At 41.4% G+C, this 27,617-nt stretch overlaps 1 protein-coding gene across 1 annotated transcript in view; it reads right to left on the reverse strand.

Annotated features, from left to right (window-relative positions):
* ERC2 (ELKS/RAB6-interacting/CAST family member 2) overlaps positions 1 to 23,946 on the reverse strand; it is a 950,023-nt gene extending 926,077 nt beyond the window's left edge. The window contains exon 1 of the mRNA XM_056528115.1: positions 23,737 to 23,946. The gene's annotated coding sequence lies outside the window, so the exon portion shown is untranslated. The remainder of the gene's footprint in view (positions 1 to 23,736) is intronic.
* Between the last annotated feature and the right edge of the window lie 3,671 nt (positions 23,947 to 27,617).

The raw sequence follows: 27,617 nt of genomic DNA on the forward strand, positions 1-27,617 counted from the left end.
TCATTTTGAATACTTTGGGGGGTGCAGTTTTTATAATGGGGTCATTTATGGGGTATTTCTAATATGAAGACCCTTAAAATCCACTTCCAACCTGAACTGGGCCCTGAAAAATTAAGATTTTGAAAATCTTGAGAAAAATTGGAAAATTGCTGTGGAACTTTGAAGCCCTCTGGTGTCTTTCAAAAGTAAAAACTTGTCAATTTTTTTATGCAAACATAAAGTAGACATATTGTATATGTGAATCAATATGTAATTTATTTTGAATATCCATTTTCCTTTCAAGCAGAGACTTTCAAAGTTAGAAAAATGCTAAATTTTCTAAATTTTCATGAAATTTTTAGATTTTTTACCAAGAAAGGATGCAAATATCAGTGAAATTTTACCAATAAAATAAAGTAGAATATGTCACGAAAAAACATTCTCGGAATCAGAATGATAAGTAAAAGCATTCCAAAGTTATTAATGTTTAAAGTGACAGTGGTCAGATTTTCAAAAAATGCCCAGGTCATGAAGGTGAAAATGGGCTGGGTCATGAAGGGGTTAAAGCCCTCCCATTTTCATGCTGCAGTCTGACAGGAGTGAGTACAGAGGAGTGCTAGCCCCACCTTCAATTACTGGACTTTGTCCCAGCCTGTGCTTCAGCTGGAACAGAAAGGATGCTGTGGTCGTACAGGATTATGTTCTGGATGGTACAGAGACCTCTAGTGGTGCTTTATATAAGCCATGATTTCTATAAAAAATTAAATCAAATTTATGAAGTATATCAAAAAGGATAATGTTTATTCAATATGTACAACATATAAAAAGTTTCTGAATGTGACAGTGCCCGTTTAAGAGTACTCAAGAAACCATAACGCCCAATGTGGGGACTTTTTGTGTGGAATGTTTGTGGGGAATAGTAAAGGTTCCACAATTGAGACCCTGACTGATATACCATTATAAGATATTATTATTAATAATGAATGCTATATTATATACAAAACTGACTAATTCTGTACCTCAGAAACATGAAGCCAGTGCAGAAGATATAGTGAGATTATATAGAAAACGTAATTTTAATTCATGCGATTGGATGTCAAATACATAGGTGAGGGTTTCCCAACTGGTGATCCTTTAAGTATTGCAACACTACAACTCCCATCATGCCAGGACAACCTTTGACAACATTGGGAAGCACACTGGTTGAGAAAGACTGATATAGGTACTAGTTTGGTAATTATCCTTATCAGTTTGTAGGAAATATATGGTTCCAAATTTACAAAAAGGTTTGTTCCTAGAAACAGCACCATTCTTATCCATGTGCCTTGTTTAGTATTGCAATGCAAATGAATAGCACCTAAAATACTGAAGCCCATTGTTCCTTTAAGAAATCCTGTAAGAAATGACCAACAGTACGGTGAAGAATGAAAGCCATAGCGTGAGGTCCGTAAATGTATCCTAGTTTTACTGTGTAATACTTATGTAAATTCCTTTATACTTCTACGCCATATTTATTTTTAGCACAGCATTTATACAACAGGCTAGAAAATGTAAAATATGTTTGCATGACATGATTTTTAGGTCAAAGTAAAGACCATCTCCATAAAATCTCTTTGTTGCAACACTAATACAACACAAAGGATTGCCAGACGCTAGTCTAACATCTGTTCATTAACCAAATCAATACAATTTACATGGACAAAAAGCTAACAAGGCAAATCCCAGAAATAACACAATAGGGATAGCACAAAACCTACAGCCCGAAGTACGTGCACATGCAACATAGAGGATAATGTTCAGTGCAACAGTAGCAAATGTCAGCAGCTCTATGCTTGAGCTATTCTCAATTCCTTCTGCAAATCATACCTAGCAAACTCTGAAAAGCACTCAGGTCCTGGCTTTATTTAGCCTGTATTCATGGTAACCAATGGAAATTATAGAGAGTCTATTCATAGGGAAATACACATATTATTAAAAATATATATATTACCGTGATCAAAACCTGGGACAGGATAATAACAGCATAATAAATTGCAAATCAAAAGATAGAGATCTTTATGATATTAAAGAATCATGGTAAATAGAGATGAACAAGCTTATCGAAAAAGTTTGGCTCGCGGTGAATAGGTTCTGTGCGAACCAGCAATGCAATAACCCCCAAAACACACGTATAGCACTGTCTCAGAGTTCAAAAGTCCAGTATAACACTGCTTGGAATGTATTCAAGTGGTTTTAATTTGGTTTTAAGGGTGCATTCACACGCTAGCAATTAGCAGCGGGTTTCCTGCTGCAGGAACCGTGCTGCGAGTTACGCTACCATTCATTTGAATGGGTCCGCGGACAGTCCGCAAATCTGACGCTATTGCGGACTGTCTGTGGACCCATTTAAATCAATGGTAGCGGAACTTGCAGCGGGATTCCCGCAGCGGGCAACCCACTGCTAGTAATAGCGTGTGAACGCACACTAAGGCTAAGTTAATGTAATAGTTTCAGGCAACAACATGAGGTGACCCATGGTAATAAACAGCTTGTTAAAAAACACACTGCGCTAGGGGATTTTGTATACATTTTAATGATTAACTTAAGCTGAATGAAGCATCTATTTTTGTTTGCAGAGGCCTGCCTGTGTTAAAATGTACATGGAGGTATAGGAAGACACAATGGTGGGAATTTATCTTTTTTTAAGTTTTTTTACTTTCTTCTGGTCTTTTTTTTTTTTTGCAAAATGCGAATAGTGGTGCTCTAGAAACCTGCTTTACAATGCGAAGAATGGTAATGGTATAATCTGGTGACCAAGTATTCTTGGGGTCTGGGCTCACCGTGTCAGAAATTGGGCACTGCTTAGATAAGCATCAACCTGGTGGATCTAGTAGTACATCCCTTTGGTGACGATTAATGTCAGGGTCGAATACCGGTTATAAAAACATTGTCATCATGTACTCCAACGTGAAGATGCTGCTGCTGCTCCTGTCTCTTGCAGAGGTAGTGCTGGCAGAGGAAGTGGAGTGTTGAGGGAAGCAGAGAGTGGACCCCGTTCAGTAGGTGTTTGGTGCTGGATCTAAGAGAGTGGCTATCCAGTACTCTTTTCTTCAAGCATACAAGATGCTTGTCACTGCTCAAGCAAGAAAGCATACAGCTCGCCATCCTTGCCAGCTTTTCTGGGGGCCCAGCTTGTTATGACTTTGATAATCCCATACTGCCAAGGTTGGTCATTATGGTCCTCGTTGTCACCGTCCTCATCACTGTCAGCTTGTGAAGGCTCCTTGTCCCCTATCCCTTCGACAGATTCCATTTCCAAATCCTCTTAAAGTCCTACTTCCTTATCCACCTAAAGAAGAACATCCATACTGCTGCCAGCCAGATGTGAACCATCCCCATCCCTTTTTGCTCGAAGGATTATCAGCATCATAACATCATTAATTCCACTGTTGTCCTTGCTGACAAATCTTTTTGCCTCTTCAATAGGCCTAAGCAATTGACACGTGTCTCTGCATGCCAATACTAAGATAAAAGTCACACTGGCCATAGTTACTATTAAAAGTATCTACGTGGCTGCACACCGATAACAGCATGGAGTGGCCCATGCTCTTTTCCACATAATTGTCCAAAACGGGGATGACTTTTCTGGAAAAATAGTGGCAACTAGATATGAGCCACCTGGGCTGGGCACACCCCATTAGTTGCCTAATGGCCGTTGAGTCAACAAGATGGTACGGACGCACCTGCACCACCAACAACTTGGCCAAGTTTGAATTAAGCCTCACTACAACAGGGTGACAGGGTGAATGTTGTTGTCTGTATGACATAGATTCCCCAATAGATAATTGACAAGATAAAGAAGGAGGACATGACAGAGATGAGGATAAGACAGAGAATGTGCTACCAGTGGATGAGGCCTGGCTGCTAGACAGGTGAGAGTTATTTGGAGCAGCAGCAAGGGTAAGGTTTTATTCACATTATGTTGACTTTCCCACTCAGCCTTGTGATTATGATCCATGTGCCTACATAAATGGAGATTTATCAAAATCTGTGCAGAGGAAACATTGCCCAGTTGCCATAGCAACCAATCAGATTGCTTCTTTCATTTTTAACAACTTTGCAAAACAAAAGAAGCGATCTGATTGGTTGCTATGGGCAACTGGGCTCTTTTCCTCTGCACATGTTTTGATAAATCTCCCCCATAGTTCCTATACTTGTACCCTGGCAATGGATTACGTTATGTTTGCAAAGATGGCACAGTGCCATATTTTTTGCATCTGGTAAGGTAGGAAAAATTTTCTGCACGGCAGAATACCGGAAAGGTACACCAACACCTGACTGTGACCCCTCTTTGGCAGGCTTTATTATAGGGCCTACAGATGCAGCAGCGTCGCCTTCACCTAAGCTAATAAGACCCACAGATCTACGTCTGGTAGATTTAACAGATGTTCTGGTACATTTGACAGATGGCTTCGATGACAGTATCACTACCTTCCTTTTCTAAACAAGTCACCTCCTCCTCACCTGGCTTGTCCAACACACCACCATCAAACTCCTCCTCATCGTCTCCACCACTAATCGCAGCATGAACTTCATATGTTTGATCATGGGCTCTTGCTCCCCCTCAACATATCCAACATGATGCCTTCCAATATCACATGCATACTACTACCAGTCCCTCTAGTGCTATGCTCAGCCACTGCTTTCAACTCCGTCTCTGCACCTCCTTATCAGCAAAACATTATTGTTAAAGTGCATATGTCATGTTATGCCAGAAAAGTAGGGCCATGGGTCGGCTATGCTCCAGATGTCTGACCTGGAGGTTTCCAAAACTGGAGACGCAGCTCCCGCATAGAATGCGGGTCCTGCAGGGAGATCGCGGGGGTCCCAGCGGTGGGCCCCCCACGATCAGACATCTTATCCCCTATCCTTTGGATAGGGGATAAATGTTTTTACCTGGAATACCTTTAAGTGTCATGGAGTGTGGCTCTTCTATAAGAGCATTTACATCCCTGGGCAGCAGTCACCGTGGCCATACATCTTTCTATTGCACTGATTCGTGTATACCGTAGTCATGGAATAGTATCAGCAGTCATATTTTCTTTAATGCTAGTTAAATGCAGAATAAGTACATTATGACTCACAGGACAACAATAAAAAATTACTTTTTAGACAGCTGTAATAGCTGCAAAATAAACTCCCTCTCAGTGGTATATCCCTGATATGGCCTATACTGCCAGTAAAGGAAAGATGAAGGAGACAGGCTTATAAGACAAAATAATAAGCATTAACATAGAGTATTGTTCCCATTTCTATAACGCAGCAGGGCTTCTTGAGAAGACATAATGCTTCCTTATCCTCATTCACACATGAGCCAGGACATAGTGATTTGCTTGAAGGAAAAAGTAGGCTGTAGTAAAACCCATTGGGGGAGATTTACTAAGTGTGGCGTTTTCTTACGATGCACGCCTCTAATCCAGCTATTCTGTGGCTGCCTGTGCGCCAGGCGAAGAAATCTAAGCCAGCTCTGAACTGGCTTGGATTTCTGCAACATTTGCAGTCGCAAATCAAGTCCAATGCTGAATGTGAGGACGGCGTGCCACCAGCAATCCCCTCCAAACCCCCTTTCAGCTAATTTGGCAAGGGATGTGTATTTATTGAAAGTCACACTTTTTTGCGAAAAAATATGCCACTCACATAGCTGAGTAAATCTACCCCATTGTGATCAGCCATCATGCCAATGTACAACTATATGGCATACTGTTACCTTTTAAATACAGTAAAGCTTTAACCTTTTAGGGGGGAAATTATCAAAACCCGTCCAGAGGAAAAGTTGCCCATAGACACCAATCAGATTGCTTTCATTTTTTTTTTTTTTTTTTTTGAAAAGGCCTCCAAAAAATGAAGAAGCAATCTGATTGGTTGCTATGGGATACTCAGCAACTTTTCCTCTGGATGGGTTTTGATAAATATCCCCCTTAATACATAAATATCTTATTTTGCCCCAGTATATGTCAGTACACTGCAAAAAAAAAAAAAAAAGTATGTCCTATTCCATAGAACAACATGCAGTAAGAAAAAATAACAAATACCTACAGAATGGGCCTCTGTATGGCTAATTTTTAAAGAGGACGACCTGTGGATAACCCCCCCCCAAAATTAGATTGCATTATTGCAAATAGTTTAGGATACCCTGATCACACCCTTTTTTTGATGGTTTCTTGATGCACCCTTTCATTCCTGAGAAATAAGGGTTTATAGTTTGTCTGACAAATCAAGATATCAGTCAGATGGGCGTGATCTTAATTGTAATAATGGGAGGTGGTGGTCAGGTGATGGTCAGGATTATACAGTCAGGAGGTGTGAGGCTAGGTTTCCACTTGTTTGTTTTTTTACCTAAAAAAAAAAAACGCCAGAAAAACTGCCACTGATTTTCCCTGTGTTTTGGCTTATATTTTTGTATTTTGCTCTTTGGCAGTTTTTTAGGAATTCAGTAGGGTACCATTAAAAAATAAAATAAATAAATTATGCAGTAGGGATGCAGACCAATTTTTTTTATTTTTACAACGATTTTTTACATTTTTTTTTTTTTAAAGCAAGAAACAATTATCAGCAGCGGGGAAGGGAATTAATAGCGGCCGATAATATAAAAAATTTGAAAATGTCCGATTTTTTTTAAATGTGTAATTTAACAATTTATTTTGTGTAATAAATGTATTTTTAGGTGTAATGTACCGTATTTATCGGGGTATACCACGCACCGGCCTATAACACGCACCCTCATTTTACCAAGGATATTTGGGTAAAAAAAGTTTTTTACCCAAATATCCATGAAAAAATGAGGGTGCATGTGTGCGCGTGTATACTCCGATATACCCCCAGGAAAGGCAGGGGGAGAGAGGCCGTCGCTGCCCGCTTCTCTCCCCCTGCCTTTCCTGGGGTCTAGAGCGCTGCTGTCGGCCCTTTTCACCCCCTGGTTATCGGCGCCGCTGCCCGTTCTGTCCCCCTGACTATCGGTGCCGGCGCCGATAGCCAGGGGGAGAGAAGCGGCGCCGACAGCCAGGGGGAGAGAAGGGGCAGCGGCACCCATTGCCGGCGCCGCTGCCCCGTTGCCTCCCCCCATCCCCGGTGGCATAATTACCTGAGTCCGGTCCGTGCTGCTCCAGGCCTCCGTCGTGCGTCCCCAGCGTCGTTGCTATGCACGGCGCGGCGCTCTGACGTCATGCGCCGCGCCGTTCAGCGCATAGCAATGACGCCGGGGACGCACGACGGAGGCCTGGAGCAGCGCGGACCGGACTCAGGTAATTATGCCACCGGGGATGGGGGGAGGCAACGGGGCAGCGGCGCCGGCAATGGGTGCCGCTGCCCCTTCTCTCCCCCTGGCTGTCGGCGGGGGTGAAAAGGGCCGACAGCAGCGCTCTAGACCCCAGGAAAGGCAGGGGGAGAGAAGCGGGCAGCGACGGCCTCTCTCCCCCTGCCTTTCCTGGTGGTGTATCGGCGTATAACACGCACACAGACTTTAGGCTAAAAATTTTAGCCTAAAAAGTGCGTGTTATACGCCGATAAATACGGTATGTGTTGTATTAACTTTTTTTTTTTACTTTTACTTTAGGTCATTTCAATTTTACTCTGGTGCGCTACTCCCATCATAGAACAGATTCTGTTCTATGATTGGAGTAGCTTCCAGGTGCTGAGGGACTGATGGCACCGGGTGTTAACCCTGAGACCCACTGCCATCATAAATTAAAAGCCGGAGAAACAGGTGCCATACCGCTTGCTCCCCTGCCGGCCAGGGCTGCTGAAATCTCGGTTCCCTACTGGTAAATTCATATTTCCCGGAAAAGCCCTCATTGGTCAATCAGTGGGGACCAATGAGGACAGCCAGTAGGAAATATGAATTTACAAGAGAATATAGGCCATATACCTAATAAAGTAACATTTGCTCCCTCCAGCCGCCAGCCATCCCCCTACAGAGCTGCGGATGTCACTGCGGCTGTGAGCCCCTATTTCCCGCTCACCTCTGCCTCGCTCCCCACTCGATACAGACAAGACTACAACTCCCAGCATGTCCTGACAGTAAGGACATGCTGGGAGTTGTAGTCCTTTCTGTAGGTAGCAGGGAACGATGCAAAGACGAGTGGAAATCTAGCCTGAATGTTGCACTTTGAGGTGCGTGTATACCTACTAATCCGCTATATGTATAGTCCCACCCATCACTTAATTCCCCAAATTGCCAGACAAACTATAAATTCTCATATCTCAGGAACAGAAACATATAAAGAAACTGCAGTTTTCATTTTAGATGCAACAGAGCAATAAAGAAAATTATTGCAAAGGTGTTTCTTCATACATTTTTCTTTAAAAAAAGGTAGACGCTACTGTGAGAAGCATGACCATTCTAGACTTTTTTTTTCACATGTCTGGGTAGAAAGACCCTAATCTTTCAATGCAAAGGTGAACAATATGGGTATTCAAATACATGTGTAATGCAATTATTTTTATCTTATTCTTGCCAGATAGTATTTACAAAATATAAGGCTGGTTTCAGACTAATGTAATACAGTTGTATTGCTGCAGCCATATTATGGCACCAAGTCCTGGTCCAACAACGGTTCTAATAAACCAAACTAAAAATCACCGGTGGCTTCTGCCTGCCCTGCCGGTCTTCATTGATAGATCTCTTCTTATACCCAAACAGGGAGAGATCCATCAATTAAGGCTGGAAGAGTGGGGAGAAGCCACTGGGAACCACCTCAATGGCTCTTAGTTCGAGCAGCATGAATGTGATGGCATGTTTCCTTTAAATGAATGTGATGTATCAGCTGTGACTTTAATACAACTGAAAGCTGCAGAAGAATGAAAGGGCACAAACTGTGCTATTCAATCCTAGTCTATGGAGGCTTCCATTTGCAAAGCTGCTGTGTAGTCCTTGCCTAAAAGGCAAAGGAAGTTGTATATACATTAAGTTTAAAGACAACTATACTAAAGTTAGGGGATAGGAGCTGCTTGATTTCCCGCAGGTAACCCTAGGATAAACTCACCAATATTCACTGTGAACAACAGAAGAACCAAACTTGCAAAACAATGGAGCATACATTATTCATGAAGCATAGCAACACATAATTCTAGATGAATCATCATCTGGAAGAAAAAAAAAACACTTAACCTGTGAATAAAAATGTCTTCCACTGCCCACCAATTATCTAAGTAAGGAAACAAACAATATGTAGACTCTCGATAGCCACTATCATTACGTGCGTTGTACGCAGGTAATGCACAGCGGTAATTCCTGCATTTTGAGGGTATTGGTGAGAATAGTGGCACGATAGATCCTTCTAATTTGTTTATGCCCAGGAGAACACATGCTGTGACGCCCTAATTGAATGGGATTTGACTGACAGAAATATCATCAGATTCCTGACTGTGACAATAATAGCAGGTAAAATAATCTGTGTGATATGAATAGGAATGAAATTAAAGGGGGCCCGCTGCTGAGACGCCCCGCGATCTCCCTGCAGCACCCGCATTATATGCGGCTGCTGGATCTCCAGTTTCCGGGACTGGGGACGTGACGTCACGTTACGCCACGCCCCCTCCATTCATGTCTATGGAAGGGGCGTGAAGCCCATCACGCCCCCTCCCATAGACATGAATGGAGGGGCATGGTTTGGCGTCACGTCCCCAGTCCCGGAAATCCGGAGGTTTCCGAAACTGGAGATTCAGCAGCCTCATATAATGCGGGTGCTGCAGGGAGATCGCGGGGGGTCTCAGCAGCAGGCCCCCCGCGATCAGACATCTTATCCCTTATGCTTTGGATAGGGGATAAAATGTATTTGCCCGGAATACCCCTTTAAATATTCCATATTTGTGACTCTGCTTTCACCATTACAGCTTTCAGAAAAATGCATATTATATAAAGAAGGAATGTGACTTTGACTAAAAACTGATGAGGGGTCCGACAAGGATGAAAGTGCTATGAGAAAAATGTCCTATGCCAGACCATCTATTTAATACCTTAGTAGGGAGTGATCAGGTGATACGTATCGGCCAATCACATAAAGAATACACTGTTTTATATACACTGTTACATCGCTTAAAATATGTTATGTGGGTGATCTAATGAATACCTTTGAACCCACCAGTTTCTAGATGTAGGGTCACACATTCTCTTTCACATTGGCTCCAAATTGTATCATTTAACTGGTTAGTGCATGAAGAAATACCCCTTATAGAGCTATGGCAGCACAGTAGCAATCGGATAAACAAATGTAATTGTCTTTGGTCAATTCAAAGGGAAGTGCTCATTGTCCCTAACACCAAAAGCATTATCAGCAGCTATGACACAGTGCCCAGTCAGCTGTAAAAAGACATTTAAAGAGTATGTTCACATGTAGTAGTGTCACAGCGAGCGCTCCGGTCTTCTGCTCCGGGCCGGAGCGCCCGCTGCCTCTGTCCTCTGCTCCGGGGCCTCGGCGTCTCCCGGTCAGACGTACTGACCGGGAGCGCGGGTCTCACAGTGGCAGGGACGCGGCTAGCATGGCGGCTGGTCCCCGCTCACGCGCCGTGTCCCTGTTCGCCCTACTTGCTCCCCGCGCAGCGCCCTGCTCTCCTGGATCCCGGCTTGCGCGGCCCCGCTCTCTAGGGCGCGCGCGCGCCGGCTTCTGTGAATTTAAAAGGCCAGCGCATTAGTAACTGGTGTGCTGGTTCCTCACCTCCCACTGGTCCTTCCCAATAAAAGGCACCTGCCCCTTCCTGCCCTTGCCGGATCTTTGTGCCTTGTGCCTTTGAGAAAGCGTTCCCTACTGTGATATTGCCTTGCCAGTTGCCGAACGCATTGCTACCATAAACTGGCCTGTGAACCCTTGCTGCCTGCCCTGACCTCTGCTATGTCCGACTACGCTCTTGCCTGCTCCCTGTGTACCACGCTATATCAGCTGCCAGAGGGGGATACGACCTGGTAGTTACCGCGGGAGCAAGTCCATCCTGCCTTGCGGCGGGCTCTGGTGAAAACCGGTAACTGCTTAGAACCGGTCCTCCAGTACAACCCGTGCCATCGCGTCTCTGGTCCAGAGGATCCACTACCTATCCTGCCGATACGTGACAAGTAGATTTTCCGTCCAGATCTGCGAGCAAAAAATCTGGTCTGTATTTGAACAGAAGCAAAATGGAAGAGATGTTAACAAATCTCATCCGTGTGCTGCAGATTTTAAATCCACAACATGTTGATAATTCTGAAGATTTTTCACAGCAGATTTTCTCTTTCACAATGCATAGGGTTCAATCTACAGAAAATCTGCAACAAAATGAGCTAGTAAAACATGTTGTGGATTTACCACAGATTTATGGTAGAAATCTGCAGCCATTTTTCTTTGCCTTTTGTAGGTCATGAATTGCACATACATAGTGTGTCCTAGGTGGTCAAACAGCTGCCTACACCTCTGTCTCAACCCTTTTACTGAAAAACCAATAATAAGTGAAATAAGCCTAAAGATGTAAAGAATATTTTAAAGGAACACTCACAGCAGCATTAATCCACACCTTCCTGTTGTTACAGGCTAATAGTGCAGGGACATTGATTAGAAGGGTCTTAGGTTTTTTTCTACATAGCACTGTTCTCAAGAGCTGTCCTAAAATCCAAGTATTAAAACTAATTCAGGGCGTTCCCTAGCCTCAAGGTGCACTGGTACACCTGACAACACATAACTCATTCATAACTGCCCTGAAGCATGTAGACACCCTGGCCCCTCCTTGACTGATGTACAGGGCCTTGCATACTAATCAAGAGGAGCTAGATATTGAGAGCACTCAAGGAAGTGTGCTAAGCTGAGCCACTTGAGAAGCTTGGCATCACCCACCTGACAATTGGTCAAAAAATATAACAGAGATTTTATAAGTTTGGAAACCACCATCAGCTCCAGGAAAGGTACAGTTGGCTTTTATACCATAGCAGCTATACAATGGTGACTGCAGATCTTAGCAGTAAATACAGCTGACAGATCCCCTATAAGCTTTCCTTTCCCCTTGGTTGACTTCTTTTGAATCCTTGTAACATTTCCCTCTACAGTTTCTTTCCAATTTCTTCTGCTTCTTGACTCTGTCTTTTCCACACTATGACATGCCCCTTCAGTCTCTTCATCTACTGTTCAATAAAGTGCTGAAATATCAAGACATGTCTATATTTAATAATCCCAATGTAAGATTTCCCATAACAATTAATCAGCTTTGTGCGTTATTCTGGTTGTTCTCCATAAGCATCATCGATCTTTATATAAAAGGATTGTCCACATTGGACCTTCCTTTTTCCCAGATACATGTCACTGGGCAAACAGCTGTATCATAATGGTTATCACTCATCAAGTACCTGTATTTGCTTGAGGAATACTAAAGAATTACATTGTGCCCATTGAAATGAAAGTGTACCACAGCAGCAGTCTTCAATAGAGAGACACATTCTCTGCAGGGGCTCTCTGTTTTGGCCTGAAAATTTCCTTTATCAACTCCATAAGTATTGTTAGGCCACATTCATCAGCAATATCATAGGAATAACAATTTACTGTGCATTTACGAGCTGCCACCAAATTGCACAAAATATGTAGTATGTAGTAATAGAAAAAATTAGTACAATGAACCACACTTTGCTTCCACATGTCACCTCATACCACAATAAATTTGGTGCAAGATCTGGGCACACCCATTTTATGCACCATTTTCATTACCTGCTGCAGCAAAACTCTTAACAATGGAACAAGCCGTTCACAAACTTGATGCATGTCGTTGACGACATTTCTTTTGGCACTCAATACAACTATACAACATTATATGGTTTAATTATTTTGCTAACAGTACCCTATTTTGTGTTAGGTGCGCAGGGAAGGGTGTCATACAAAGCAGACACCCCCTTTCAAAAATACACCTATGAGAGATAAGCTCTGCTCACCGTCTACAGTCACATATATATCTCAGAAGGACTTTCGTTGTATACCTCAGAATGCTGCAACATATCCTACTGTGTGGGCATACATTGGGATACATCACCTATATCCTCTTATAACAGTAAATACTGGTGCTAGGCACTGATCTGCCATTTTACTTCTGCCCACATCTTCAGCATCCTGTCCTGAAATTCCCAAAATATCAAACTGCACTGTACATAACATTCAGTGCCACTTGCTCCCAGATAGTAGCAGATAAAGCTTCAAAGGGGTACTCCGATGAAAAACTTTTTTTTTTTAAATCAACTGGTGCCAGAAAGTTAAACAGATTTGTAAATTACTTCTATTAAAAAATCTTAATCCTTCCTGTACTTATTAGCTGCTGAATACTACAGTGGAAATTATTTTCCGTTTGAAACACAGAGCTGTCTGCTGACATCACGAGCACAGTGCTCTCTGCTGACATCTCTGTCCATTTTAGGAACTGCCAGAGTAAAAGGAAATCCCCATAGCAAACATATGCTGTTCTCGACAGTTCCTAAAACGAACAGAGATGTCAGCAGAGAGCACTGTGCTCATGATGTCAGCAGACAGCTCAGTGTTTCAAAAAGAAAAGAATTTCCTCTGTAGTATTCAGCAGCCAATAAGTACAGGAAGGATTAAGATTTTTTTAATAGAAGTAATTTACAAATCTGTTTAACTTTCTGGCACCAGTTGATTAAAAAAAAAAAGTTTTTCCCCAGAGTACCCCTTTAAGGACATGTGGGTAGTTACATCAAAGCTTCTCTGGGGGTCCAGGCCGATTGGATCTGTACTTAGCTGGATGGGGTAATGGGGTTGTTAGATGTCACATTGGAGGCTGTCAGCAGTACCAGTGCTATGGAGAGAGCTGAGAATGAACATGTTCAGTCTTTGGCAGGGTTCACACAGCCGAAAATCTAGGACCTCTTGGAAATGTGCCGTCTCTTAGATGGCAATACATTTGGGAGCAGAATCCACAGAAAGAATAGACATTTTTATTCTTTCTGCGCACGTCTGAATCAGGAATTACACAGCAGAAACATCTGCCAGGGAAATTCCGCCGTGTGCACAGTACAGCAGAATCCCAATGAAATCAATGGGATTCTGCCCACGTAATTCCGCTCAGAAATTCTGCTGTGTGAGCATAGCCTAACTGTGGAATTCTCTCGGAAATGCATTGCCATCTATGGAGGCTGCACATTTACCATCAGTCCTACAAATTCAAGGTGGACACTCTTTATGCTGCAGGTGGATATTCTGCAATGTGAATGGGTCCTTAGTGTTAATTTTACTTTATCTAGAAAGAACAAATCACCACACGTGCAGTATCATCTGGTCCATTCTTACACTAATCTGTTCTCTTTTTATGTGTATAGCTACTGTACAAAGTATTTGCCTAGATAGCTGTATTCCTTTTAGATTTTGCATTAATGACATAGGGTAACAGACTACAAAAGACAAATGCTTTTAATGTCTCACAAGTCAAATATTTAGCAACGTATACGTTTTATGGCAGATCAACCCCTTTCCCAAAGAAGAGCGCTGAATACGGCCATTCAGCGATGCTGAATCCATGCATCGTCACATGTCACCCGATGTTATTTAAACCTCCACGTGATTTCTTGCAAAGCTGGGAGATAAGTGTTCCTGATTAGGAAGAAATATTCTCTGCATTATGGAACTGGAGAATGAGTCAGGAAAGAGCTGACGTGACGCTTATAAATGTAATTTCTTTAATTTGCTACACTGTGTCTGTGAGAAATGACAGAGACTTTTGCAGCTGCATGATAAAAAAAAAGTAATACCCATCATGACGCTGCAAAACCCCTTGGGGGCACAAGCGTCATCATCATCATCATCAATAGTCAATTGCTGAAGATTGACCCTATAGTGATGTAGGAGATTCTAAAGCAGCTAAGATCATCAAATTACATGTTTGGAGAAGAGAAGCAAAAGACAATTTCCTACTGGACTAGAATTATTCACACTGTGATAACTAAGGGTGCATGCACAACACGTTTTTGCTATACAGTTCCCATATACGGTTTCAAGTTCAAAACCATACGGAACTGTATAGAAAACTGTATGCATTGACTTAATATTGTAAACCGTATGTCAAACGCATCATCAGGTTTAGTCTGTTTTGCATCTTATACAGTTTTGTACGTTTTTTTACCTGTACCCAAAACCATATTCTACCACGTTTTTTTTGTCCGGGTGAAAAACTGTATTAAATCGTATACTTTTATTTTAACATGGGAGTCAATGGGAACCGTACAGAACTGTATGTGCGTACAGTTCCATCCGGTTTTCACCATACGGTTTTTGACTTTGCACAATTTTTTTTTGGGGAATTTCAATCAAACAAGTGAAACTTTATTCAAAATGGAGTGAAAAGTTAAAAGCATGTAAATTTTATCTTAAAAAACAGATGCAACTGGACATCATTTTTCAAACTGTATACGGTTTTTAGCTGTATACGGGTTGAAATTTGTACACACGTTTTGATACAGTTTAGTCAGGGTTTGAGGAATCCGTTTTTCATCAAAAACCTGATAGGGGAACAATATTGAAAAAACGTGGTGTGAATGCAGCCTAAGGCAGAGTTATATGCTATGGGTGTGCATGCAATCCAAATGATACAAGATCCTATGGTAAATGGCCTAAAACAATTGTGTCTCTGCCATAAGAACTGAAATAATTTAATATAAAATTCTAAGCATGTGTACTGATAGTGGGATGAATGGGTACAGCTTTGGAAACCCAAAGTTGTGGTCAAAAAGAAACTTCAAAAAATCCAGAATTTACACAGCCAACATTCAAAGGGTGAACCATTGGAGACAGATACCTGCTACCTAGGAATCCTCTATTAGCAAAACCAGAGTGATCGGTAATGCATAAAAAAAACATCACCGATCTCTCTGGTTTTGCTAATGGAGGATTCCTAGGAAGCAGGTATCTGTCTCCAATGGTTCACCCTTTGACTGTGATAAAACTGCATTTTTGTTAAAGGGGTACTCCGGTGGAAAACTTTTTTTTTTTTTTTAAATCAACTGGTGCCAGAAAGTTAAACAGATTTGTAAAATACTTCTAGTAAAATATCTTAATAATTCCAGTACTTACTAGCGGCTATATACTACAGAGGAAATTATTTTCTTTTTGGATTTCTCTTCTGTCACGACCACAGTGCTCTCTACTGACCTCTGCTGTCCATTTTTAGGAACTGTCCAGAGCAGGAGAAAATCCCCATAGCAAACATATGCTGCTCTGGACAGTTCCTAAAATGGTCAGCAGAGGTCAGCAGAGAGCACTGTGGTCGTGTCTTGAAGAGAAATCCAAAAAGAAAATAATTTTCTCAGTAGTATACAGCCGCTAAAAAGTACTGGAAGGATTAAGATTTTTTTAATAGAAGTAATTTACAAATCTGTTTAACTTTCTGGCACCAGTTGATTTGAAAAAAAATATATAAAAATTTGTTTTTCCACCCCTTTAAGTTTTGAACATGAGTTTTTTTGTATAAGTTTAAGTTCATCAATCCAAATAAAAACAAATAAATAAAAAACCACAGTGAAAACACAGTTTTAACACAGTCTTAAACTTTTTTTCTATGTTATTAAAGGGGCATTCTGGGTAGTAACTAATAGTGCTCAGGCAGGTGGGTAAAAGAAAAAAAAAGTATACCTTCCTCTCTCCCTAGCTGGCACAGGTTCCCATGAACCCCTGATCCTACTGTACAGCACTTTAGGGGTTGGAGTTGGCAGGAGAAATTGCCCAAAGATTTTTTTTAGGCGGGCATACCTTATGCCAACCCCAACAATGCTACATAGTGGAACTGGAGGTAAGTATAGAGTTTTCTTTTTTTTTACCATCTGCCTGAGCATAACTATACACAGCAATGAATTCCTGGAAAACCCCTTTAAGATGCATTAGGGATGTCATGTGCAGTGCCCTGTCAACCTCTAGTAAGAAGACGCTCATAACTCTCTTTACTGTGCTCTTCTGCCTTTTAGCTTTGAAATTATCGGATCTTTTAGGGGTTTTCCACTTTGGGCAATCCCTACGTCGGCCTTACGCTGGGGATGGGAACATCGGAGAGCTGTCAGCCTATCACCGGACTCCGCCTCGGCCGGTGATAGGCTGAGCCCACTGTCATGTAAGGAACTCTGGCCGGCTTCTTACATGACAGTGGGCTCAGCCTATCACCAGCCGAGATGGAACATCGGTGCGGCCGGTGATAGGCTGACGGCTCTCCGACATTCCCGTCCCCAGGAAACAAATGAGGCAGATACCGGACCAACGGGAGGTGAGTTAAAGTTTATTTTATTTATTTTTTGCACCCCGGGCATAGGGATACCGCACAGTATAGAGCAGTGGTCTCCAACCTGCGGACCTCCAGATGTTGCAAAACTACAACTCCCAGCATGCCCAGACAGCCAACGGCTGTCCGGGCATGCTGGGAGTTGTAGTTTTGCAACATCTGGAGGTCTGCAGGTTGGAGACCACTGGTATAGAGTGTCAGCCCAGGCGGCGAAAACAAACAGGACGAGGAGGGCAGCGCATGTGGGTTACATGCGAGTAGTAGTACCTGATGGGGACAGCGCTGGGCTAATAATTAATTGGGGGGGGGGGGGCAGAACAGTGCTCGCAGGTCACATAGGATTAGTTCCTCGATGTGGGGACAGTGCAGCGCTGGGCTGATTCATTCATTCATTCCCGAGGGGGAGGGGCCAAACCGGTATTGCGGTATGGGTTAAAATTCATATCGTGCAGCACAAAAATTTTGGTATTCGGTATGAACCGGTATACTGCCCAGCCCTACCTACTTGTCGTTAGATCAGTGTTTTCCAACCATGGTGCCTCCAGCTGTCGCAAACCTACAACTCCCAGCATGCCCTGACATCCAAAGGTCATAGTTTTGCAACAGCTGGAGGCACCCTGGTTGGAAAACACTGCCTCAGATAACAAAGAGTTCCCATCCGGAATCTCCAGTGATCAGCTGTAATCTATGGGGAAACATCAAATGTTTCATTTTCCTGCCATGTAACCACAGGGGAAATAAAGAATTGCACCCTGTCCAGTTAAATCAATGGGCATTTCTTGAAAGGTCACATGACCTGAAACACATCATGTTGCTTATGCAGGAGGTTTTATTGTTTGTATTTTGAGACGCCATGTCGAAGTTTTATATGGATTACGAATAAAGGTGACGTTTATTATACCGCTGGCTTCTGCACTTTTCTTCCTCAATGGGCATTTCTGTTTAATGCAGCAAAGAGGTCCTCTAGAGATCTTCTTTGTAACCACTTTCCCCTTTGGCCAGGAGATCATGAAATAAGGACCCCCCTCTATTAACTTTAAATTCCCTTTTAAACTAGACAATCCATTAAGCATGAAATTTGGGTTTTATATTATCGTGCAATTCTTTTCATTGAGAAAACCCATTAAAGGTGTTATCCAGGAAAAAACGTTTTGTTATATATCAACTGGCTTCAGAAAGTTAAACAGATTTGTAAATTACTTCTATTAAAAAATCTTAATCCTTTCAGTACTTATGAGCTTCTGAAGTTAAGGTTGTTCTTTTCTAAGTGCTCTCTGATGACACCTGTCTCGGGAACCGCCCAGTTTAGAAGCAAATCCCCATAGCAAACATCTTCTAAACTGGGCGGTTCCCGAGACAGGTGTCATCAGAGAGCACTTAGACAGAAAAGAACAACCTTAACTTCAGAAGCTCGTAAGTACTGAAAGGATTAAGATTTTTTAATAGAAGTAATTTACAAATCTGTTTAACTTTCTGGAGCCAGTTGATATATAAAAAAAAGTTTTTTCCTGGATAACCCCTTTAACACACAAAAGCTAAAGGGGCAAGTGTTTCAAGAACACCATATGTCCCATCATTCTAAAGATCAGTGAGGGCTCCACTTCAAGGACCTGAACCAATGACATCTTCTCATGTACAAATGCAATGTGAGAATGTATCTAAGCATCTCTCTGTGCAATACATGTACAGGAAACGTCTCAGATCATATTAGATTGTGGCACGAAGAAAGCTCATTAGTTCCAAATATTATGAATGCAAACTGTAGTAATGGTCTATGCCAGTGGTCTTCAACCTGCGGACCTCCAGATGTTACAAAACTACAACTCCCAGCATGCTGGGAGTTGTAGTTTTGCAACATCTGGAGGTCCGCAGGTTGAAGACCACTGGTCTATGCCTTTAAAAGGTTGAAAGGGGTACCCCAGAGAAGAAAAAAAATTCAAATCAACTGGTGCCAGAAAGCTATACAGATTGGTAAATTACTTTTATTTATAAATTTTCAGCCTTCCAGTACTTATCAGCTGCTGTATGCTCCAGAGGAAATCATGTAGTTCTTTCCAGTCTAACCACTGTGCTCTCTGCTGCCACCTGTATCCGTGTCAGGAACAGGAGAGGTTTGCTATGTGGATTCGCTCCCGCTCTGGACAGTTCCTGACACAGACAGAGGTGGCAGCCGATAACACTGTGGTCAGACTGGAAAGAACTACACAACTTCCTCTGGAACATACAGCAGATGATAAGTACTAGAAGGGTTAAGATTTTAAAACAGAAGTAATTTACAAAGCTGTATAACTATTAGTCACCAGTTAACTTGAAAACATTTTCTTTCTCCGAAGCATCCCTTCAACTATATTTTGGAAGCCGCAATAAAGACTAGATGCTATATATTTGGTTTAAAGGGGCACTCTGATGGATGGTGCCAGAAAGTTAAACAGATTTGTAAATTACTTCTATTAGAAAATCTTAATCCTTCCAGTACTTATTAGCTGCTGAATACTACAGAGGTAATTCATTTCTTTTTGGAACACAGAGCTCTCTGCTGACATCATGACCACAGTGCTCTCTGCTGACATCTCTGTCCATTTTAGGAACTGTCCAGAGCAGCATATGTTTGCTATGGGGATTTTCTCCTACTCTGGGCAGTTCTTAAAATGGACAGAGATGTCAGCAGAGAGCACTGTGCTCGTGATTCAGCCATTTCCTTTGTATTATTCAGCAGCTAATAAGTACTGGAAGGATTAGGATTTTTTAATAGAAGTAATTTACAAATCTGTTTAACTTTCTGGCTCCAGTTGATTTAAAAAAAAAAATAAATAAATAAGTTTTCCACCGGAGTACCCCTTTAATTAGAAATGCACATTTTCATAATGTAAGACCCACCCCAATCCCACCCCTACTATCTTGACCATACCTCCAAAACTAACCTTGATTCTAATCTACAGACAATACTAATACTGTGCTTTATGAGTTCCCGTAGATAGTGACCCTATTGACTTCCTTTAAATGGGCACTGTCACCAACTTTATTTTTTGATATGTTGTAGTACTTATGTACTACAATATATCTCTACTATACTTTTATTTTTATTAATTTTATTAAAATTGTTTAATTTACATTTGAAAACCGGCCACTAGGGGTCTCCCTCCTAGTGGCTGGCTGCAGCCTGGCGTGACGTCACGCCTGAAAAAGGACCGATGCGGCCGGGCATCGGTCCTTTTTCATTCAGCCTGCGATCGCTCCCTGTCTGTCAATAAGACAGGCAGGGAGCGAGCGCATTGGCTCCCCGGCCACTGGCTGAGAGGCCACTCCTCCCGCACATCGCCGCCTCTGCCTCGTCGCCGCCGCTGTCCCTGCACGCCCGCTGCCGGACTCTGCAGTAAGTGTAATGGGGAGGGGGGGTTGTGATGGAGGGAACGGGGTATGGCGTGGGGGAGGGGACGGGCTAGTGCCGCATGTAACTAATAGTTTATCTACACAGGGTGCCTCCAGCTGTTTCAATATTACAACTCCCAGCATGCCCTGACAGCCAATAGATGTCAGGGCAAGCTGGGAGTTGTAGTGATGAAACAGCTGGAGGCACCCTGTGTAGATGAACTAAGGGCTGAAGTCACGTGGTGCCTGCTGGGGAAATCTGCCTGGTAGTGAGCACACTGCCCAGCAGACAAAAAGCATTTTTAATATAGTAAAAATAAAAATTAAAAGCAGGGAGGGGGTTAGGGATAGATTGGCAATAGGCAGGGACAGAAAAAAAATAGGATGGTGGGAGCTACCCTTTAATTTCCGCAATTGACAATCCTCACAGCAAAATGCCCTCACATTTTTAAATTCGTGTTTCCCAACCTGCATGCCTCCAGCTGTTGCAAAACTACAACTTCCAGCATGTCCGGGAAGCCGAAGGCTGGGAATTGAAGTTTTGCAACAGCTGGAGGAACACGGGTTGGGAAACACAAATTTAAATACACAGAACTCTACAGTGGTGCCATCTCACAGGCATTTCACACTGCAGTGCCCATACACTACTGTAGTAGTAGCACAGTAATAACATACTACAAAAAAAAATGTCACCATAAAGCGGAGTCAATCACATAGAACTGATTGTACGATAATCCCATAGAACTGATTGTACAATAATCACATAGCAGTGTCCATGATAATGCCTGGACAAATGCACCAAAGTGCCCTTCAAACACATTTCCTTCTTACATGGCTCCTGTATTGCTGTCAACTAACAGGTTAAATTACATTTAAGCAGCAAATCAACAGCCACTTCCCGTGCCATTTTCTACCGTAAGAGATCAGCAATGGCAAATACTATCGAGCAAAAAAGCAATCTATGCTTGCTCTCTTGTCTCAGGGCAGATATATAGCGTTCTGGAACAGTGTGCTGAATCCTGGACACTTATTTGTCATGGGGATGGGGAACCACACAAGAGAACTGTAAGCGGCGAGTGCCATCATGATCACCATATGGCTGCCCTATAGTCCTATTATAGGGTATAGGAGTGCAACCTGTGGGCCGTTGGCTGCTATGAAACTACAAATCCCAGCATGCTGCATGTTCAGAGTTCTACTTCCACAAGGGCTGATGCGCCATTGGTTGCTCATCCTAGCCATGGTGCAGTATAAAAATACATATTCATGTATATATATATATAGATATATTATTATTTTTTTTTAAATCTTAATTGTACAGAAAATTATTTACAGTAGTTAACCCTAAAACTCACTATTCTAATTTGATCCAACTACCATATTAATGAGGGGGGGGGGGGGTCTGCCCAGTAAACCTGCAGAAGATCATACAAATATGTACAAATACAAATATGTAAATGAAAAGAAAAGTATTGAAAAATAAATGTATTAATAAAAATAAATATATATGTATATATACTGTATATATATCTACTGTAAACTATGTAAAATCAAATGTATGCTAAACATAAGAAACAAAGGTAGAAATATAAAAGGTAGAAATATAAAAGGTAGAAATATAAAAGGTAGAAATATAAAAATAAAGCGTAATGCTAATACAGTAAAAAAAAAAAAAAAAAAAGACAAATCTAAATGCTCATTTTGCAGGAATAATCCTGTGTTTCCCAACCAGGGCACCTCCAGCTGTTGCAAGACTACAACTCCCAGCATGCCCGGACAGCCAATCTATAAAACTGCTGAACTCTATGCAAAATCAAATGTATGATTATCAAAGAAATAAAGGTAGAATTATAAAATAAAGTGTACTGCAAATATAGTATAAGAAAAGAAAAATATATATACTCATTTTTTGGTAATAATCCATTGCTTCCCAACCAGGGCGCCTCCAGCTGTTGCAAAACTACAACTCTCAGCATGCCCGGACAGCTAAAGGCTGTCCGGGCATGTTGGGAGTTGTTTTGTAACAGCTGGAGGCGCCCTGGTTGGGAAACACTGGCATAATCTATGGGTGCTGCATATGGCACATTTCCATGCTAGGTACCCAATACTTACATGTGTACGATGAGTACGCCTGTCTTCCCATGTGGACCCATAACCGTTTCGGTAAGTGTCAGAAAGCAAAAGGAGGCAACTAGGGATATCTATACAGACATAGGTAGCAGGTGTTTGTGTATAATCCCTAGAAATCTACTATTAGACCGCACACTTATAATAATAGTAAAAGCCATAGACGGAATAGCATACACACAGACTAGAGAAAGAAATATGAATGAGCAGTAAGAGCACCAAGGGAGTCATAAGAGCCAGAGCAAGACACATAAAAGACATATTCCGAAACTTTAACCATAGCAGTGATACAATACCTATCCTTATGGGTGGATACAATGTATAGAGCGGTCTACAACAATGTATATGTACTGTATATGTGCGGGTATAGGGAGCCATTCACATTGATGACAGGTTGCTTACACCAGGCAGGATGGTGGTTGCTGAGACCAGTCTGCATAGTACATGTGCACATGGGAGAGCAGTATGTAAGGGATGGGGCTGTCCAGAATATTGTAGAAATAAGATGCACACATATATATAAACATGGGAGAGCAGTGTGTAAGGGATGGGGCTGTCCAGAATATTGTAGAAATAAGATGCACACATATATATATATAAACATGGGAGAGCAGTGTGTAAGGGATGGGGCTATCCAGAATATTGTAGAAATAAGATGCACACATATATATATATAAACATGGGAGAGCAGTGTGTAAGGGATGGGGCTATCCAGAATATTGTAGAAATAAGATGCACACATATATATAAACATGCAGCATACATAGTATCACACACAAGTGTATCATGTACAGCTGAGGGAGTCTTGCAGGGAAGGATATAAACGCCTAGTGTGAATGGCCATGATTTATGCAGTGGGGGAGAAGCCGCAGATGTGGCACTTCTAGTGTGCACTTGCTTCAGCTGATTGTCCAGCCTCCTGGTGCTGAGTCTGTATTATAATAAGAATATTATAGGGAGGATGAGGAGGACCCCGGCTGCACACACACACACGCCCAGCTCTCTGCTCACCTCTCCTGGGATGAGATCCCAGCCTCTGTCCGGCTCGGAGCGGCCCCCGGATCATGTCTGAGGGGAGAGATGTGACAGGGGAGGAGGTCAGCGCTTGTACCCTTGTCTTCTTCACACCGTCTCCCCCAGCCGGGAGCCGACAGCCCCCATGACTCAACACTCCCAGCATGCTCCGGGGCCCGCTACACCCAACCGCAGCTAGGGGGCAGCAGGGAGGCGGGAGCGCGCAGCGCGCAATCTCGGCTCATGTCTGTATAGCGATACATAGGAGTGGTGTGGGATTAGAAGTGACAGAGGTGTGAGGGATGGATGGATGGATGGATATATAGGTAGATAGATAGATAGATAGATAGATAGATAGATAGATAGATAGATAGATAGATAGATAGATAGATAGATAAATAGATAGATATGAGGGAGATAGATAGATATTAGATAGATAGATATGAGATAGATAATATATAGATATGAGATAGATAGAATAGATAGATAGATAGATAGATAGATAATAGATAGATAGATATATAATAGATAGATAGATAGATAGATATGAGATATATAGGTAGATAAAAGATAGATAGATAGATAGATAGATAGATAGATATGAGATATATAGGTAGATAATAGATAGATAGATAGATATGAGATAGATAGATAGATAAATAGATAGATAGATAGATATGAGATAGATAGATATGAGATAGATATGAGGGAGATAGATATTAGAGTAATAGATAGATAGATAGATAGATAGATAGATAGATATGAGGGAGATAGATAGATATTAGATAGATAGATATGAGATAGATAATATATAGATATGAGATAGATAGAATAGATAGATAGATAGATAATAGATAGATAGATATATAATAGATAGATAGATAGATATGAGATATATAGGTAGATAAAAGATAGATAGATAGATAGATAGATATGAGAGAGAGATAGATAATAGATAGATAAATAGATAATAGATAGATAGATGATAGTTTAGATTAGAAAGAGATATTTTAGATTAGATTGATTGATAGATAAATAGATAGATAGATAATAGATAAATAAATAAATAGATAATAGATAGATAGATGATAGTTTAGATAACTTAGATAGATAGATAATAGATACATTAGATTAATAGATAGATAGATAGATGATAGATATTGCAATGATATTAGACAGACAGATAATAGATACTGTAGATAGATATCATGTAGATATTAGACAGATAATAGATATAGGACAGATAGATAGATACTGTGGAGACAGATATATACTGTAGATAGATACATACTGGGGGAGATTTAGCAAATTCTGTGCAGAGAAATAGTTGAGCAGTTGCCCATAGCAACCAATCTGATTGCCTCTTTCATTTTCCATTGGCCTTTAAATAAAAAAAAAATGCAAGAAGCAATCTGATTGGTTGTTATCGGAAACTGGTCATCTATTCCTCTGCACAGGGTTTGATACATCTCCCCCTCTGTGTAGATAGATAAATAGATACTGTGTAGATAGATAGATAGATAGATAGATAGATAGATAGATAGATACATAGGTATTTATCAAAACATGTGCAGAGAAAACATTGATTAGATTGCTTCTTTCATTTTAAAGAAGGAAGGACACAATCTGATTGGTTGCTATAGGCAACTGCACTAGTTTTCCTCTAGACAAGGTTTGATAAATCTCACCCATAATTTCTAGATAGATAGATACTGTGCATAGATTTATTCTCTACATCATTGTTTCCCAACCAGTGTGGCTCCAGCTATTGCAAAACTACAACTCATAGCATGCTAGGAATTGTAGTTGTACAACAGCTGGAGGCACACTGGTTGGGAAACATACATATAGATACAAAAATAGAGAGAAATACAAAACTGGATGGATATGAATAGATAAATAAGAGAAACCTAAACATGGTATAGGTAGATAGGTAAATATAGTATAGCAACAAGTGTAGTAACAATCTACATCCCTTTGTCCTATCTGCAAATGGATATCTATAAAATGTGTTCTTCACTTTCCCAAACAGGGTACCTCCAGCTGTTGCCAAACTACAACTCCCAGCATGCCTGGACAGCCTCTGGCAGAAGACGTATTCCTGCTGCAGATGTCATTAGCTCACAGATGATAGCTTACACTGGAAGCATTAGGTAATAAAAAACGTTTCCATTCACTGTCAGAATGACATTGAAAATGCTGAAGAATTGATACGGAAAGTAAAAAAAAAATGTGTATATAATACCTTCAATTCAGTATATGGTCTGAATTTTGAAAAAAACTGGAAGACCCCTTAAAATTAAAGAAGAACTACGGGATAGAAAAATGTATCCCCTATCCTAAGGATAGGGGGTAAGTTTCAGATCGCGGGGGGTCCGACCGCTGGGGCGCGGCTCACTGCTTAGAGGGCGTGTTGACCAACGCACGAAGCAGCGGCCGACACCCCCCTCCATACACTGCTATGGGAGAGACGGAAATTGCCGAAGACAGCGCTTCGGCTCTCCCATAGCAGTAAATGGAGGGCGCGTGTCAGCCGCCGCCTCGTGTGGTGGTCGACACACGCTTTCTATGCAGAGAGCCGCAGCCCCGTATGGGAGATTGTGGGGGGCCCCAGCGGTCGGACCCCCGCGATCTGAAACTTATCCCCTATTCTTATGATAGGGGATAAAATGTTAAATCCCGTAGTTCTCCTTTAAGGGAATACTGTAAGAAGAATTGTGAGCATTGGCCGACGTTTATCATCGTCTTTAGACTGTTTTTTGTGTCTAGAAAAGGCGCAAGCAGGGTTTATTTGCGCCTTTTTTGCACCTTTTGGTTTACACATTTCTGTTGATTTTGGGTTTCAATCCATTGATTTTGGCAATACACATGATATGGAAGGGTTTTATGAACTGCACCTTTTTCAGAAAAGGCACAAAGCCACTGAAAAGTCTGTAAAACTACACCAGCCCAGACTTAGCTTTTTGGTGTATGTCAAGAGAGAAATTTCAGAAAATTTGACTTCCACAAAATGTATCAAATGCTCTGCGACCGTTTAATAAATTTGGTGCTTGTACACATTTCAAGCAAAAATGGTCACAGAGCATTTGATACATTTTGTGCAGGTCACATTTTGTGAAATTTCTCACTTGACATACACCAAAAAGGAAGGCTTTTATGAACTGCACCTTTTTGTAAAAAGGCGCAATGCCACTTAAAAGTCTGTAAAACTACACCAGCCCAGACTTAGCTTTTTGGTGTATGTCAAGTGAGAAATTTCACAAAATGTGGCCTGCACAAAATGTATCAAATGCTCTGTGACCATTTTTACTCGAAATGTGTACAAGCACCAAATTTATTAAACGGTCGCAGAGCATTTGATACATTTTGTGGAGGTCACATTTTCTGAAATTTCTCTCTTGACATACACCAAAAAGCTAAGTCTGGGCTGGTGTAGTTTTAGAGACTTTTCAGTGGCATTGTGCCTTTTTACAAAATGGTGCAGTTCATAAAACCCTTCCATATCATGTGTATTGCCAAAATCAATGAATTGCAACCCAAAATCAGCAGAAATGTGTAAACCAAATGGTGCAAAAAAGGCGCAAATAAACCCTGCTTGCGCCTTTTTTGCACCTCTTAAAAAACATTGTAAAGACAATGATAAATGTTGGCCATTGAGTGCATTTCTGTGAGTTTTTTTTTTTTTCTTTGTCAGGGAGGAATACAGGTGGAGAGTAGGTGGAGTAGTTAATTAACCCCGTTTTTGCATTTTCGTTTTTTCCTCCTTATCTTTAAAAAATCATAACTCTTTCAATTTTGCACCTAAAAATCCATATGATGACTTATTTTTTGCACTTATTTTTTTTAAATTTAATATGAATTTGAATTTTCAAATTTTC

This window comes from Hyla sarda, chromosome 6, assembly GCF_029499605.1.
Source record: "Hyla sarda isolate aHylSar1 chromosome 6, aHylSar1.hap1, whole genome shotgun sequence".
Taxonomy (NCBI): domain Eukaryota; kingdom Metazoa; phylum Chordata; class Amphibia; order Anura; family Hylidae; genus Hyla; species Hyla sarda.